The sequence below is a fragment of the Phacochoerus africanus genome, chromosome 7 (genome assembly GCF_016906955.1).
Source record: "Phacochoerus africanus isolate WHEZ1 chromosome 7, ROS_Pafr_v1, whole genome shotgun sequence".
In the NCBI taxonomy this organism is placed as follows: Eukaryota; Metazoa; Chordata; class Mammalia; order Artiodactyla; family Suidae; genus Phacochoerus; species Phacochoerus africanus.
In genome coordinates, this window is record NC_062550.1 from 16,465,112 (window position 1) to 16,482,526 (window position 17,415).

The 17,415-nt window shown below is 45.8% G+C and overlaps 1 long non-coding RNA gene across 1 annotated transcript in view; it reads right to left on the reverse strand.

The window, feature by feature from the left end:
- Positions 1–1,252: 1,252 nt before the first annotated feature.
- Positions 1,253–17,415, reverse strand: part of LOC125131653 (uncharacterized) — a 113,817-nt gene continuing 97,654 nt past the window's right edge. The window contains exon 3 of the long non-coding RNA XR_007136005.1: positions 1,253–1,433. This is a non-coding gene — a long non-coding RNA (uncharacterized LOC125131653). The remainder of the gene's footprint in view (positions 1,434–17,415) is intronic.

A 17,415-nucleotide genomic window follows, 5' to 3' on the forward strand; every position in this document is an offset into this window, starting at 1 on the left:
GACTCTTAACTGGAATGGCAGAGACTTACTGTTAGGAAGCGCTATCGCTTCCGCTTTGAAGAAACAATGAACTATTTCCTGGCTTTCCAACCAGGAAGACTTTGGGGGGCTATGAGGGAAAAATGTAATACATAATAAATATACTAAGGAACAAGCATGCTTAATGGCAGTGTAAAAGGTTCCTTTAAGCCGATGCCTTAGAGCCCAGGAATCTTCATTTACTGGCATTCTCTAAAAACCTAGCTTCCACGAACGCTGTAATAAATACTCAGAATCCCAGGAAGCCCACAGAAAACTCACTTTGAACTCTGCATTTGGCTCAAGATTGAAATCTTCCTTGAACCATGGAATCTCAGCTAAAAGACTGAATGCCCGCAGGTTCAACTTCCCCCTGCAGGTTTTGGGGGTTTTGCTAGGTTTGGGGGTTGAGGGGGAGGAGCAGAGCTTTGTCCTAGTATCTTCCTAGGACTTCTAAGCCCATCAATATAGAAAGTTCTAGAAGAGGTCTTCAGACCTGAACATATCCCACCAATCATTCTCATTTTTACCCATCTCACTGTCCTTCCATCTCTGGCCACAGAGAACTAGGCTTCCCTTCTATTTGACGCTCTGCTTTCCTTGGCTTTTCCAACAAGGTACTTGACCATCTTCGCAGCTGTAACTGCATCTTAATCACTCAGGCTTCTTTTCTCTACAGACAAGCTCAAGTCCCTTCCCCCCTAAGAATGATTCTTTCTCTTTTCTTTTCACTGCAGCGGAATTCCAAAAACATGCTGCCCGCCCGCTCTAAACCCGTCACTCACTGCAGTCTGGTTTCTTCCACCACCACTCTCCTGGAAACTTCTAAGAATCACCTCCTACCTTCCTAAAAACCTCTCTTCAGAAACTGTCTCTAAAAATTTTAATGGCTTGTAATATATCAAAGAAAAGGGAATATTTGTCTTTTTCACAGTTATCTGTCTCTTTTTAAAGTACAGATTAAATTCTATGTTTCCCACACTTTGAATTTACAGGCAAAAGAGAAAAATTATGGAGCTATTTTATAAATACTATGTACATATACATGAAGAAGCTCTCACTTTTCATATTTTTTCATTCCAAATAATTTTTCGTGGGACAAAATTTATAGTTCCTTAACAATACGTTATCATTTAGTCTGGTGTTCTATTATTTTCTTTTAAAAATATGACTTTTTTCTTATATTGAAAGATAAAATATTTTTTCATGAAAAATAATTATTGTAATTTACCTTTCCGCTGCCTGTAATTATTTTCACCCTGACCGTTTCGTACATGACGATGGTCTCTCCTCCCCCTTCCAATTGCTCTTTTTCCAATTCCACTGGCAGGTCTTCTTCCTTAATAAATAGTCCTTTAAGGGCAGGATCATCACAGAATTCCATCCTCACTCTTCTGTAACACGAGTTTCTTCATCTGCAAAAAGAGGGCGATGTTGCTGGTGAGAGCATGCAATGATGCAGTCACCTTGGAGGTGCCACTGGATCCAACATGCCCACTCCTAGGTATTTATTCATACACCAAGAGAAATAAAAGCATATGAGAACACAGAATCTTGTATACAATTGTTTGCAGCAACATGGTTCATAATAGCCAAAAGGTGGAAATGACACAAATGCCCATCAACTGATGAATGAATAAACAAAGGGTCCTATATCCATACAATGGAATATTAGCCATAAAAAGAAACAGAGTAATGGTACATGCTATAGCTGAATGAACGTTGAAAAGATGCTACAGTATGAATGAAGCAGTCACAAAAAACTACATATGATATAATTCCAATTGTACGAAACTGTCCAGCATTGAAAATCTTCGTGTTTTAAAATAACAACAGTTTAAAACTTCTCACAATTCTATAGATCAGCCATGTGGTTATTCTGCCTCATGTAGCAATGGCTGGGCTACTGGGAGGGCTGGAAGGTTTCAATGTCTCATTCACATGGCTAGCAGTTGATGGCGGTCACTGGCTGGGTGCTCAGCTGAGCCCGTCATCCAGGGGCTTCATTTCTTCCCTACATGGGCCTCTCCACATGGCTGCTGGAGCTTCCTCACAATATGGTACCTGGTTTCCAAGAAAGAGCATTCCAAGTCGGCAAACCCAATGTGCAAGCACTTACCAAACAACCGCTTTGTGTCACGCTTGCCAATTTTCTATAGGCCAAAGCTAGTCAGCAGGCCAAGCCCAGAATCAATGCTGGAAAGGCCGACGCAAAGACTTGAATGTTAGCAGTCATGTTTATTGAGGATCACCACAGTAACGGGCTATACGAGGACAAAAATGGCAAGTACTAGATAGGTTTTTAGAGTACCAATGGCAATTTTTCTTTCTCTCTGACCAGTTGGCACTAATCTCTGTAGAACACTTACGAGTCAAAGAAGGAAAATTTATTCATCAGATGTAAGACTAAATGCCTGGCGTTTTGCTAGGTGCTAGAAATACTCTACAGAGATATGGCTAAACCTGGATTTAAGAAGCATATGGTCATGCCGGGGAAACAGGCATGCAAATATGCAACTATAAACGGTTGAAGATAGAATAAACATGTATATCTTCAAGACGAAATGGGAGCCCAGAGGAGGGGAGGTCCTAAGTGTGCTTGAGGGAGGAGAAGGAGGCATTTTCCAGCTAAACAAGGGCCAGAGAAGAACAGTGTAGGCAGGGTGAAATAGTATATGCCATCATGACAACCTTTGCTAGAATTACCTGTGTGTGTGTGTGTGTGTGTGTGTGCGTGAGTGCACATGCACGCGGGTGTACAGTTGCTTAGAAGGCAGAATTGGACAGGTACATGGAGATCAGATCAGGATGGATCTTGATATCTGTGCTAAAGTGCTCCAAGCCCCATGACCACCCAATGGGGGAAGGGGGATGGGAGCCATGGAAGACGTCATCAGAGGACCAGGGAGGTTAGACTTGTGCTTTATGCAGATTGGCTAACTCTGCCTGCCTTGGTTTTTTCATTTGTTTATTTGCTGCATGCCACTCTTGTAGCATAACTCAGTGCTTCTACACATCCTCCCAAAAGAATACCCGCCATAAAATATTACAGAGAAATGTGAATTTTTTTCTACATTCGTACAATGTAGAGATTTCTACATGTCTCAAAAACTAAAGGTTTTACGTGTGAGGCTGCAGAGGGAGTCACAATTGAGGACACACAAAATCTCACTCTCTGAAATCCCCATTTCTTCTCCCTTCTTTGGCTGCCAGCAAGGTCCCCATCTCCCTCCGGACCCTTTTCCTGCAAAGCCTTCCATTTCCTCTAATCGCCAGGCTGAGAATCATGCCATCTGGCCCCCCTCCTCCTCTCACTCTCTCTTCCTCTTTCTCATGCAGACAGTTGAGAATGATCCAGACACTGTCCTTCCCATAACCTCACTCGGCACAAAAGACTTGCCAATAATAGATATCTTTATCCACTTTGAAAGGCATCAGGGAATATTAATTACAGAAGTCAACTATCAGTGCTTATTTCTATTGTATCTTTAAAAATCTCACTTTGGAAGCAGTATGAAGAATGGGTTGAGTTAGGCACAGCATGAGACCAAATCCAGAGGGACCAATAAGGCAGGGATCCACATAAGCCTAGAAACAACAGTGGAGAGCCTGAGACAGGGTCTGTTGAGATGGGAGGTCCAAGGGGCAGACAGGATAGCAATGAGGAGGTAGAATCAAGAGGACCTTGCCATGAATCCAGTCCATAATATTCACTAAGAAGAGCAGTGTTGCTCCTGCAAAAAGAATAGGATTCATTAGGATTTGGGACCATTTGTTGAGCCAGACCTAGGAAGGGAAATAGCAAGTGTGATGAGAAATTAACTGAGATGTGGTGACAGTGATCCTCTCAACCCCCTACGCCAGCCAGACTGCAAGGATCAGGGAGGACAATAAGCATGAGAGTGAGGTTGGAAAATACCAGATCTCACACATCCAAAGAGGTGTTGGCCTCTAAGCCACCATGAGCACCTTGTCACTTATTCCAACAATGCTGCTGTTGTTGGAATCCTTTTTGGGCTCCCTTTTTACATCTGCCAGGATATGAGACACCCAATAGTCTGGCCTCAGTACTTGACGGTGAATTTTTATTTTTCCTCTGGATGGTTTTAGCCACCGTGAACATTCAAATTGCTTTCCAGACACCAAGACCAAGCCGTTAACATGGGAAAATAAACTGGGAACTGGGGACAGAAGAGCTTCAGCTGAGGCCCAGGGCTGGGGAAAACGGTCGCAGCCCACAGACGCGTGACGGAGAGATGTCTGGAGGGGCTGGTCGTGCCTGTCCCTTCACCCCCAACTTCCTGAGCCCCACGTGTCACCACGAGGTGATCCAAGCAACTTCCCCCCCATGTGACACTTCATTCCTAAGATGTGAGAAGCAGAAGGGATTCAGACAGGCTAGAAATGGGCTCTCCTCCAAAAGGGCCATTGCCGGTTTTCAGCAGAATGAGGCTGAAAATGTGTTTTCCTTTAGTGGACTCACTGGCCATCACCAGGATCTGCTTCTATCAGGGAAAGTGGGCATTTCAGAGCCGACCAAGTTCAAAAGGAAGTCCGAGGATGCTCAGTATGGGCTGAACAAGCATGCTTTAAAAAAAAAAATTTTATTGAAGCCTCGTTGATTTCCAAGGTTGTGATAACATCTGCTGTACAACAAAGTGATGATACAAGTACATACATCCATTCTTTCTCAGATTCTTTTCCCACATAGATGATCACAGAACATTGGGTAGAGTTCCCTGTGCTCTACAGCAGGTCCCCATTGGCCAATCACTCCCTGTACCTCGGTGTGCATATGCCAATTCCAACCCCTCCAGCCCATCCCGCCGCTATCTGTTCCCTTCGGTAACCATAAGTTTTTCAAAGTCTGTGACTCTGTTTCTGTTCTCCAAATAAGTTGGTTTGTATCCTTTTTTTAGATTTCGCATATAAGTGGCATCATATGATGTTTGTTTTTCACTGTCTGACTAACTTCACTTAGTATGAACAGGCATTTTTCACTGTCAAAAAAGGATGAGAAAAGAAAATATCAGAACCCGTAAGCTATTAGTAAGTAAATGCATTTAATACATGAGAAGTGACTACCACAATGCCAAATAATAAAGTTTGCTCAGTGTTAAATAAATGATGAGGAAAATCATGGAGACTTTTTTTTTTTTTTTTTTTGCTGTTGTTTGATATTTTTTTTAAATGGAAAAACAGAGGGTACATAAACTGCCATAGGCAGATCCTGCTGCTCCCACACGGCCACTGACTTTGGCTGATTGCCTTTTACTGATAAACATAGGTGGATACAGAAGTTACCATATTCCAGACACGGTTGTAAGCATTTTGCCAATATTCATTCTTTTAATTCTGATACTAATCTTATGAGCAAGGTACACTTATTTTTACCTCTGTTTTACAGATGAAAAAAACTGATGCCCAGCAAGTTTAAATAACTTGCCCAAGGTCACTCAGCTAATAAATAGGGAGCACTGTGCTCTTAAGTGCCACCGTTTTCCACCTTCTGAAGTTCAACTCCAGCAACCTTTTCATCCCTCATCTGCATCCTGCAATCTTTTTCCACCAGGAGTTTTCTGTGGTACCAAGGATAAGCCAGGCCTCTGGGTCCCCTAGACAGAAGTGGTAAACCAGAACTAAACCAAACTAAAAACACGGTTTTGAGATGAAGATACCTCAGTGATCATTAACCCAGGCATTAGCATTTTTTTCTTTTGGCCACGCCCACAGCATGCAGAAGTTCCTGGACCAGGGATCAAACCTGCACCACAGCAGTGACCCGAGCCATAGCAGTGACAACACCAGATCCTTAACCTGATGAGCCACTAGGGAACTCCAAACATTTTTTTCTTTTCATAAATCTTATTTTTAGAACAGTTTTAGGTGTACAGAAAAACTGTAAAGATGGTACAGAAAGTGCTACAGTTCCCCCATTTTAACATTATATATTCGTATGGTACATGTGATACAATTAATGAAACAATGTTCATAAATTATTAACCAAAGTTTACTCTTTATTCAAATTCACTTAGTTTTTACCTGTGGTCCTTTTTCTGTTTTAGGAGCCCATCCAGATGCCACATCACAGAAAACTCTTCTCTACACACCTTAATTTCCCCAAAACTAAAAACAAGAAATATATACAAGACAGAGAAGGAGAGGGAGAGAGAGAGAACGAGGGATGAAGTATAATTGCGTGTATAATGTATTTACTTAGCTCAACGCTTGGCACATGTGAAGCCCTCAATAAATGCTCCCCTTTAATTATTATCTCATTGGCTTCTGTCTGATTTTGAAACCATGCCCTTTCGCTTCTGGACCTGAAATGCTGAGTTCTCAGAAATGCTTCCCTTCTCAACAGGGTCTAGAGAAGAGCGAGAGGGCTCCTGTCACTGAACTTGGGGTTGGTGCCCACCTCTGAACATGGGATTGATTTAGTGATTTCTAACTATTTCGCTGGCAGAGTTCTCATAAAGCCGGGCACCCTTTGAAATGCATGAATCACACCAGCTCTGCTGAACAGACACAAGAGAAACTCAGGAGCCCAGATGTGAATCACAGACCAAGACGGGTCTGCCATTAGTGCTTCTGGTGGTGACAACTTGCCCCTACTTCCATGTACACCTGAAACACTTTGTTAATATCTCACCTTTGACCACAACACTGATTCCAGAGAAATAACAGTGTAATTCTCACCTCTGGATTCAGAAGAGATGCGAGGGCCTTGGATCTTCCAGCCTGAGAACAAGAGGAAAGCTGTGTTCCTGACCTGTGCTTGTCCACGGGGTTGGCCCACGTTTGCCCTTCACAGAATCCTATGCTGTTCTCATCTGAGGCCTGCCAGCTTCAGAGGTTAAGTTTCCAAGACCAAAGGAAAGCGGGGGCTGGAGGAATTTTGGAGAGAGTCCAGGGCTGCCTGGGCAAGCCAACCCAAATAATTCCGGCAAGCAAAAATTTGCTTGGACCTGAGCTGGCTGTCTAGACGGTCATGACTGCACACAGGTATGACCTTGTACTTCATTTGGCCTGTGTTGAACTTGCTTAAAGGAGCCTGTCAATGAGTGTCTCAGTCTGGGTTCCCCCAGAAATGGATTCAGAATGAAGGATTTCAGTGCAATTAATTTACTTAGCAAGTGATCCTAGGGTGGGCTGGCAGGGAAACAGAGGAGTGAGGTAGAGGGGGAAAGAGATGAATCAAGGGTGTGTTTTCAGGAGTTCCTGTTGTGGGTCAGTGGGTTAAGAATCTGACATGGTGTCTGTGAGGATGTGGGTTCAATCCCTGGCCTCACTCAGTGGGTTAAGGATCCAGTGTTGCTATGGCTGTGGTGTAGGCCTCAGCTACAGCTCTGATTTGACCCCTAAGCCTGGGAACTTCCATGTGCCGCAGGTGAGGCCATAAAAGGAGGGGGCGGGGGGCAGTGTTGTCCAGGTAGCCACCACTGTGGGCAGCTGGGAACTCAATCCTGGGAGCCTAGTGAGTTTACTGTAGAAATGCATAGAATCACAGCCCAATAAGAGGGCAAGGAAGCTGGATGTTCATCCATCAGCGCTCCTCTGCCATGGGTGAAGGGCATGTTCAGCCTGCCGGGAATGCAGAACCACCTCCATCCGCTTGGGCAGAGAGTCACAGGTGTGCTGGGCTTCAGCACATGGAGAAGGGCCCGGGCAGGTGGGCAGTGCATGTGGGCAGGGCCTCACCAGTGTTTTCAGCCAATGAGTCAAAACACAAAGCTCCCTAAGCCTAAAGCACTGACCATTCAGACCTCATCCCACTCCTCCTGGAGAGACTGTTGAATCACGGTCGTCAAGATACAGAAGTTAGGAAACTTGGCAGATCATTTCCCCCTCTGCCAGAAATCCCTTCTAAAGAACTACATCTATTAAGTGCTTACGATGTGCCAGGCACTTAAATCATCTCATTTCATTTTTATAACAACACTAGGAGGTGAGAACTATTAATATTTTCACTCACACTGTATGGATGAAGTCACTGGAGCTCTCAGAGTCCAGGAACCTGCCCAAGATCACATACGCAGTACAGAGGGAAGCTGAAGTTTGGTCGCGGGCCATCTGACTCCAGCCGTCACACCTCACCCTTGGCGCCTCCTGCTGCTGTCCCCTGTGTCAGGGCTCCCGCAGGCCCGGGGGAGCTCCTTCTGCTCTCAGAGCTGTTTGCTAACCAGCCTGTTGGTCCTTATGTTGAAGAGGGGTTTGCCTATTTGCATCTTGCTTCTTTCAAGCTGGAGCTAAGATGGAAGGAAGCTGCTTTCTGTCCACCTGGTGCTTCCCCTGCCAGCTCTCCAGCATGTGAGAGGTTGGGTTAGGATCCCCCCATACAACGGGTGAAGAACCCCAGGGAGGTTCAGAGAAACGAAGTGACCTGTCCACACCCAGCACCAGGGGGGAAATGGAGTGAGGCGGGTGGAACCCGTAAGTGAGGTCAGCCACCCGCCCAAATTCAGGTCAGGCCTCCCTCCTCCTGCTCAGGCAGGAAGGAGCCAGTCCCTGGCTTCAGAACCACCCCCCCACCCACCCCCCACCCCGCTGCAACCACCACACACACATTCTACTAAAGCACTTAGGATACTTTATTTCCCACCACTGGTTCCAAATATGTGTTCTCCCACTGGGAGTCCTCTGACGACCTTTGAAATGCCAATTCAAATCATTATGTGTTGCAATAGCCAAGACCTGGGGGGCAACCAGGATGAATGGAGATTAAGAGGAGGTTCTACATACATACAATGGAATACTATTCAGCCATTTAAAAGAGTGAAATGATGCCATTTGCAGCAACGTGGATGCAACTAGAGATTCTCACACTAAGGGAAATAATTCAGAAAGAGGAAGACTAGTACCAGATGATATCACTTATATGTAGAATCTAAAACATGGCACAAATGAACCTGTCTATAGAACAGAAACAGACGCACAGACATGAACAGCAGACTTGCGGTTGCCCAGGGGGAGGGAGGAGGGAGTGGGATGGACTAGGAGTTTGGGGTTAGTAAATGCAAACGATTACATTTAGAAATGATAAATAATGACGTCCTACTGTATAGCACAGGGAACTATAACCAGTTCTTGGGATAGAACATGATGGGGCATGCTATGAGAAAAAGAATGTGTGTGTGTGTGTGTGACAGAGAGAGAGGGAGAAAGACCGGGTCACTTTGCTGTACAGCAGAAATTGCCACAACATTGTAAATCAACTGTAAAAAATGTAAAAAAGACCCAGTATCGGAGTTCCCGTTGTGGCACAGTGGTTGACGAATCCGACTAGGAACCATGAGGTTGCAGGTTCAATCCCTGGCCTTGCTCAGTGGGTTAAGGATCCAGCGTTGCCATGAGCTGTGGTGTAGGTTGCAGATGCGGCTCGGATCCTGTGTTGCTGTGGCTCTGGTGTAGGCCAGAGGCTACAGCTCCGATTCGACCCCTAGCCTGGGAACCTCCATATGCCGAGGGAGCGGCCCTAGAAATGGCAAAAAGACAAAACAAAAAAACAAAAAACCTCAGTATGTGTTGAATGAATGTATCAAAACAACAAATGAGTAAAACAATTAGCAGGGCCTAGGTTCAAATCGTGAGGCTGCCATTTCTCTCTGGAGGGCTTTGGACTCAGCAAAGCCTGGATTCTCCTGCCTGGGAATGTGCCTCACCCCCAGGCAGTGCAGAGCCAGAGGCCCCACCAGACTGTCCCACCCCCGCCCCTCCTGCTGGCCCGGCAATCCGCTCTCCCTCTGCCAACCCCACCACCTTTAAAGCTTTGTCTTGTGCCTCTTTCCCTCAAGATCTACAAAAGTGACTAAAGCTTCGTGGACAAATCTATTTCTTCTCAAGTGCTGACAGCCGCTGAGAGCCGAGCGCACTACCTTTGCAGGGGAACTTACTGTTCAACAAAGAACTGCTACACCCCCAATGCCGGAGCTCAGAAGAATAACAACTATAATAGCTAATAGTTACTGCACTGCTACTCTCAGCCAGTCACTATTTTAAGTGTTGCTCAACTGTAAACCTCACACTAATTTTATGAAGTTGTCAGAATGGATTCCCGACCTTCTGTCAACTGTCTTCCTACCAGCCCGTCACTGGTGTCCGAAATCTTGTAATCTGGTGGTTCTCCAGTTAACGAAGCCCTGCCTGGCACAGAGGAGGTGTGTGGGTTCCCCAGAAGTGGACTCTGTGAGAGGGATTCTAGGGGAGGTGGGGACAGGGGTGGGAGGTGCGAGAGACACCCGTAGGGGGTTGAAGGGAAGGCCGCCTACAAAAGGATGTGTCATCAGACAAGCGGAAGCTGTGGGCCGCTGCAGCGCAGACTCACGGACGAACAGTGGAAGAGCTGCAGAAACGTGCCCAAGTGTTACTCACCCCGGCGAGGGACAGTCCCGAGGGATTTACAAGTCACTCGGTCCCAGGGAGCATGCAGGCTTTATCGCTTCAGCCGACAGTGAGTGCAGGTGGACTGGCTATGGAGAAATCCTGTAGGTAGAGGAGGCAGAAGTGCTGGCAGAGGAAGTGGGCTGGAGTGCACCCAAGTGGCAAGGCCCAAAGGATGTGGACAGATACCAGCAGCATCTACTGCAGGGCTTAGCAGATAGATGCTGAATGAATAGATGAATGAGTGAATGAATGAATGGGATGATGGAGGTGGTGGGAGGCAACGATGCCCTGATTTTCACCGGTTTGGGATGAGTCTTGGGTCTTCCTCCACCTTCGTGATGTTCCATCATTCAGGGCACCTTACCGCAGAATATCTAGGGTGTCGGCAGCACGAGAAAGATGCTTCACAAGAGTCCTGGGAACAGGGACTGAGTTTTGGTTGGTTTCAAACTGTTCACCCCCACGTGACATTGCCCATCGTACATCTGAAGCTTTCATCACAGAATGCCAAGGCCCCTGCAGTAGCTACCAGGAAAGCAAAAAGACCTCGGAGGGCAGATGTCGTCCATTTTTCACTTTCTCACTAGTGAACCCAACCATAATTCTAACCTTGGTAACACAAGGCCAGTGGAAACTATGTGCAGCACATGTTTGGATTAAATTCTCTGTTGATTTCTCTTGATTTATAGGTTAAAACTCCGCCAATGCAAGTCTTTCCCCTGCCTTACCAATTTCTGTCTTGCACTAAGTGTTCAATATTTTGTCAAACTATGCTTTTTGTTATTTTTAGCCTTGTAAAAATGATTAAAATTTAAAAAGCCCTGCATAGGGTTGGAAAGTAGTTTTTTCTGTTTTTGTTTCCAGAATTATTTCACATTTCTGAATTAACACAGGTCCAGGTCCCAAGAATCACATAATCTCACTGCTCTTAAACACAGATTTTTCATATTAATTTGTTCATGACATGTCAAACCAGAAAACAGAGCTTTGGATCCACACACAACACATATGGTGATGGCTCCAGGGTCAAGGATAAGAAACCACTGCGACATAATCTTCTCTGGAAAAATCTACGTTCCCTGAGAAAGATAACATCTTTTTTCCTCTTCCTCCTCCTTCTCCTCTTCCTCCTCCTTTTCTTCCTTCGTTTCTTTCTTTACTTTCCAAGAGAAACTTTGGTGGGGGCAAGACCGAATATTTCTTGAATTCAAGCTCAAGGAGAGCCCCAGAAGACATCTGTAGCGCTGCTAAAACATGAGCAGGTTTTAGGTGCTCCGTACAGGGGACTGTCTCCCGGGGGCCACTTATCATTCTATTAACCATAAACTAAGCCTGCTACAAGCCCACTTTGAAAACATCACGCTAGGGAACCAACAAACAAAGAAGGGGGTTACCCTACCGGCCAGGAGTCGCTACCACACTTGGAGTGCAGAGAAGAGCGTGCCTGGAAGGCAGGCAATCTTTGTGCGATGGTTTAGTAATTCATGCCCCACGATAAAAAAATGAAGGGGGAAAAATAATGGAAAACTACAACTCAGTGAAGGCAAGGCTACTATCAGAATTAGAGTTGGGATCATTCGATCAGACAAAGAACTGTCTCAGCTGTGGGGCTTTCTGAGGGCAAAGCAAATACAGAAAGGATAATTCTATATTTGGAGGAATTAATAGAAGGAAGAAAGACAGAAGAAAGGATAAATATCATCTGGGTTAATATGACCAGTGGCAGAAATGATGGCTATAATGGTTATGAGCATTTCTTTTCTTTGATATATTTGTAGCATATTTGTATATAAGTATCTATCTACATGTATATCTGTATATACATACATATGTTTACACATTCCTTTTCATATATGTATATAAATGACTATCTGCGTGTGTGTGTGTACATATATAGGCACACCTTTTACACGTTCCTTTTCTTTCTTTTTCCCCTTATTCTTGTATTACCATGTAATAGGAGATGTGCTGGAAGTGGCAAGCTTTCTATCTTGACCTTTAAGTCACAGGATATAAAAGGGGGGGTATATTCAGCTAGAAGTGAAAGGGAATATAATCCAAAGATGAGTGAAAGTGCAAGTGGAGAAAGCCTGTTTCCCTTCGTATGAAGGAGAGCTGTACTGCTAACAGAAAGCATGATTTCTCATTGCCTTTATTTGACAGCTAAATATAGGAAAAAAGAGAGATGTACTAAGTTGATACGGGTTGCACTGTTTTGAATCCTTCTGTCGTCAACTTGGTTACGCTAGAAACGTTCCCTGAATTCCCCTCTCTTCCTCGCCCTAAGATGCAAGCTTCCAAGTTAGAGGTGGCCAGAAGAAGAACTTGTTCAGTATTTGGAAGGTGTGAGTCAATCGGTGGCCATGACCCCCAGCAGAAGCACAGCACGTCCTCAGACACGGTGCTGGGAGATGCAGGCCGCCTCAGTGGGGCTGAGCTTGTCTTCACTCTTCTCTGCTCTGCATCCAGCTCATACTTTTGATTGCTGACCTGCGGACCAACTCTCAGCGCTGCGCTCAGAGGCTCAGAAGCACAAGGGAATCGACTTCCTGTAGAAGAAGCTCTCCCTTTGCTGGCCGCTGCAAAGGTTGGATGTACTTGGCTTCTTGCAGTTCCCGGCACCTGCCAGCCTGTCCCCCTGCACCTGGGCTTCAGAAGGACTGGTCAGTGGCTCCTTCTCTCATCTTTTTATTCCTCTTTTCATACCTGCCGTTTCCCAGTTTCTCTTACACTTGTAAAAGGTCTGCTTCCGTAATAAACGCCTTATTCCCATAATACTGTTCCTGTGCGGCCCTGATGGAACCCTGACTGATACAACCTGCAATCTGGATGGAGTTACACACATTATTTCCATGAAAACAGTCACCTCCCAATACAAGTAGAGGAGCGAGGCTCCCAGGCCGGCAGGGCATGGCAGGTGTTAGCCAAAGGAGGGCTGGGAAGAGCAGTGTTTCCAGCTTAACCAGGTTGACAATGGAAGGATTCGAAACTGTGCAACCTGTATGAACTTAATACATCTCTCTTTTTGCCTATATTTAACTTTCAAATAAAGGCAATATGAAATCATGCTTTCTGTTAACTGTCCTTCATACAAATGGAAACAGGCTAGCTTTCTCCAAGACAGTATATATTGGGGCTGACAAGCGTAGCTGGAAATAGACGGATTTCTCAATCTTAACATTTAAAAGTTTTCTATTCCTCTCTCACTGGCATTTTGCTTTCTCGCTGGCATTTCTTGTTATATTAAACATGCCAGTCATGGCCAGCATATGCCCAGCAAAGGCATGACTCAGTGGTGAAGCTGTGGACTTCAGAACCAAGGATCCTGGAAGTGGACCCGAAGGGAACACAGAAATGGAAGGTGGACGCAGGGCCATGAATGGAGGTGAATCTGCACTTCCTCTGTCTTTCCCACGGCAGCCCTGCCAGCACTTGACAATGGCACTCGGATTCCACCTTGCCCTAGATCACTCTGGAATTACAGGAGATTTTCATGCAGTTCCAGAACTGTAAAATCCTCCTTCATCTCTGGCCCCCTTTTAATTCTGCAGTAAAGCGTTACTAACCTTTTTGGGGCATGTTCAACCAATCACGGTCAGAAAAGTTGGGTTCCCCAGGATAGAAATGAAAAGCTGAGATTTTTAGCAAAGACTTTATAGCTATTTAAGTCTATATACCATTAAATGTAGGTATTTCCAGGCATTCCCTTACTGTATTGATCATTTCTTATAAATTTTCAGGATGTAAATGTTGTAATAGTGACATTGGGAATACATTTTACTGCTCTGGCTTTTAACGTAAGGAAATAGAAGTTCTACATAGAACTGGAAACACTCTTGAGCACGTGGCATATAAATTTACCGCCTGGACTTAACCTGGTAATTAGCGTCATACTTGCAGAATGACATGGAGGTCCAGGGACAATTATTAGTAATTTTTCTGAAACAGAAGCTTGCATCCTGCTGTATCCAACAGATCATTTCCACCCCCGGTGTCACACAGTCGACTTTTGAGAGCCCTGGCTCACGTGTAGGGTGCCCATCCCTTAAGGGGTCTTCTGAGGCAGGTGGACCGGAGGACAGACAGAAGCACACAGCTCCTGAGTATCTAAAGGGAAGTATATGATTTCACTGGGGCAAGTTCATCCCTGAGGCTCCTTGATGGAAGGCAACTGAAACAAACATTGTCCAAAGGAAGAGAGGAATTTGGAGGAAGACTAAGAAGCAGTGCAGGGAACGGAGGGTAAAGCTGGGGAAGTGGCAGCAGGAGGGTCTGGGACATGAATGGGACATCTCTACAGAGAACCACTGTCTCCGTGACTGAACTGCAGCCGACTCCAGTCTGGTGAGTCACTGTGCCCAAGACTCAGATCCAGGGACAAGGGACTGGCCCTGCTGAAAGTTTCAGGCTCTCTGTCCGGAGTCCAATGTCTGTCAAACCCTTAGGACTATACCTGGGGAGAGGGGTGGTTTCCCCAAAAGAAATCAGGATGTCCTCGCCAGAGAGTGAGGTCACTGGATCATGAAAAGATAGGTCTTGTGGCATCTCCCCTACAGATAATATGAGCATGTCCGGGCTGAGAGATGGGGGCGCCCACGGATGAACCCCTCATGTCAGCGTTAGGCTTCCATCTCCTCCTTCCCCACTCAGCACCCCTGAGCTTTGGGGGACTACCCAGACCCAGATGGTATTTGTATTTCTAGAAGCCCCAGCCACTCGAAGTCTGACCTATACCAACTAAGACAGCTATGAAAGGGAAGCCAAATGACAACTGCGACACATTTTTCCAGACGTCTCTCTCTCTCCTCTCTCTCTAGATCCCAGTTCCAAGGAGTCTGCAAAGTCCCATCATCTAGGCTGAGCAGTCACCCTGGGGAAGTTTTCTAAGGCTGTTTAATTTCTTTGCTGCCCAAGAACTGCTCAAATCTCAATCCCAAATCCCTTCCCTCCAGTCAAATATATCTCTTGGCCCTAATTCCCAGCCCCCACTTCCATAGCTCCTAATATCTGGAATAGCCTGACAGTCAAACCGATGAGTCAGTTTTCTGAGTCTCTTCAGATCCCCAGAGATGTACTTCTAGAAGCTTCCAACGACGCCCTTAGGAGGTATGAATATGTCTGAACATCTAGTTACATGTACGCTTGTGGGAGGGTTTGTACGCAGATTCATTTATCGGCCTTTGTCCTGTTTCCCGTTTTAGATTAGGAGAGTCACAAGGAGAAGGGTCCCATCTGGCTCGTCCTTCTGCCTCCGCCCACGGCGTCTAGCAGCGGGCACACAGTCAGCATCCGGAACTAACTCACCTAAATAAAGTGGTGAAAAGGGAACTTGTCAGGAGACAGAACCATGCTCTGGTCCCAGCTCCCTGACTCACTAGCTGAGTGACGGGCAAGCCATTCCAATCCCGTTCGTCTGTCCTCTCATCTTCGCAAAGGTGGCCCTGATTCATCCTGTAATTACGCCATAAGGTCGTTGTCATGGCAAACAAGAGGGCCGATATCAAAGTGGCAGATGGTCTCGGCTCCAGCCACGCCACCCGGTTACCAGGTCACGCTGGTGCGCCAGAGACAATCCACAAGGAGACTGGGAAAGTGCGGCCAGCCCTGGCGGTGCCGGCGCCCCCTTTCTCCCAGCCCCGGGACCCACATTTGTGCCTTGTAGGGAACGTCTAAGCTACGAGGCCTAAGGGCAGAGGCCCTGCCATTTTATTTCGAGCACAGCAGTAAGCACAATAAAAAAAACAAGGCAGCTGAACTCCAGCAGCAACGAAATGCTGGATCAGGGACGCTAAGGAGCCAGGCTCTTCCTCGCTCAGCAGTTCCTCGGATGCCTCCTTTCCCATCTGTCCCAGCACGAAGACACTTGTTCACAACTCAGCCTGCTTCCTGCCTGGATCCCTGCCACCTTCTACTGCTTGACTTCCTATCTCTCGCCTCCTGACCCCACTTCAGGGCCAGATTGTTCGGGATGCCCCTTCTCAATTTAACTCAGAATGGCCTCTCAGTTTCGGCACCACCTGCCTTCTCTGCTCAGCAGACTGGAGACCTTCTTTCGCTGCCTGGCATGGCACTCTATTCTTTCCTGTCTTCTTTTCTTCCCTAACTTTGGATTTTGCTTGCTTTTCTTCCTAAAATTGCCTGCTAAAGGCACAGGCACCAAGTGACTTCTTTAGCTCCTGGGTTTTTGTTTTGTTTTGTTTTGTTTTTCTTTTTCTTTTTTGCTGTTTCACATAAATCCATTTCTCTGTCCCTAGAAAATAAAAGCAACATAGAACCAACCCCCCAGCACGGCAGGAGGATTTTGAAGTGCTGGCAGCAAGTCCTAGGAGATTAACATGAAAAGGAGCTCCTGTCTTGCAAACATTTGCTGGTGAACCCTGTCATTCAGCAATGCACCCCCAGTGCTGAGGATTCTGATCTCTTGGTCAAAAACTATGCAGGAGTTTTGCTCCCGATGTTTCTCCTGCTCAACCTAGGCCCAAATTCCTTTCTTTCTGACCATCTGGTCTCCTCATTTAACTTGGCCAAGCACAGCGTGACAACTCTCCCCCACTGCGATGGCACAAAAGGAAGCAAGGGAGACCTGGAATCAGCCTGATACAGTCTCAGACCTCAATTCCATGCTACTTAAGGTGAAATAAACCATCAAAGTGATGTATTAGGGAACTCTGTGCAGCAAAGCCACGTTCATTCAAAACTAAAGGCGGGGAAGAAATGGATTTAGAATAAATAGTTCTGGTGCTTTGGGAAGAAATGACTGGAAATTCTATCCCACTGCGCCTTACTTCAAAATAATAATTGCCAACGGCATTTGCGTTAATCTTCGCAGACAACGGAGTGCTTTTACAAATGGGAGGACATCAAAGAGCAGTATAACACTGATTTTTACTTGCCTCTCCCTATTTTCAAAGCCCTTTTACATCGGATACCTCGATTCATCCTCTCCTAAATTCTGGAAGATGGATGAAGCAGGATTTATTCAATCAATTATTCATCTATTCAACTCATGTTTCC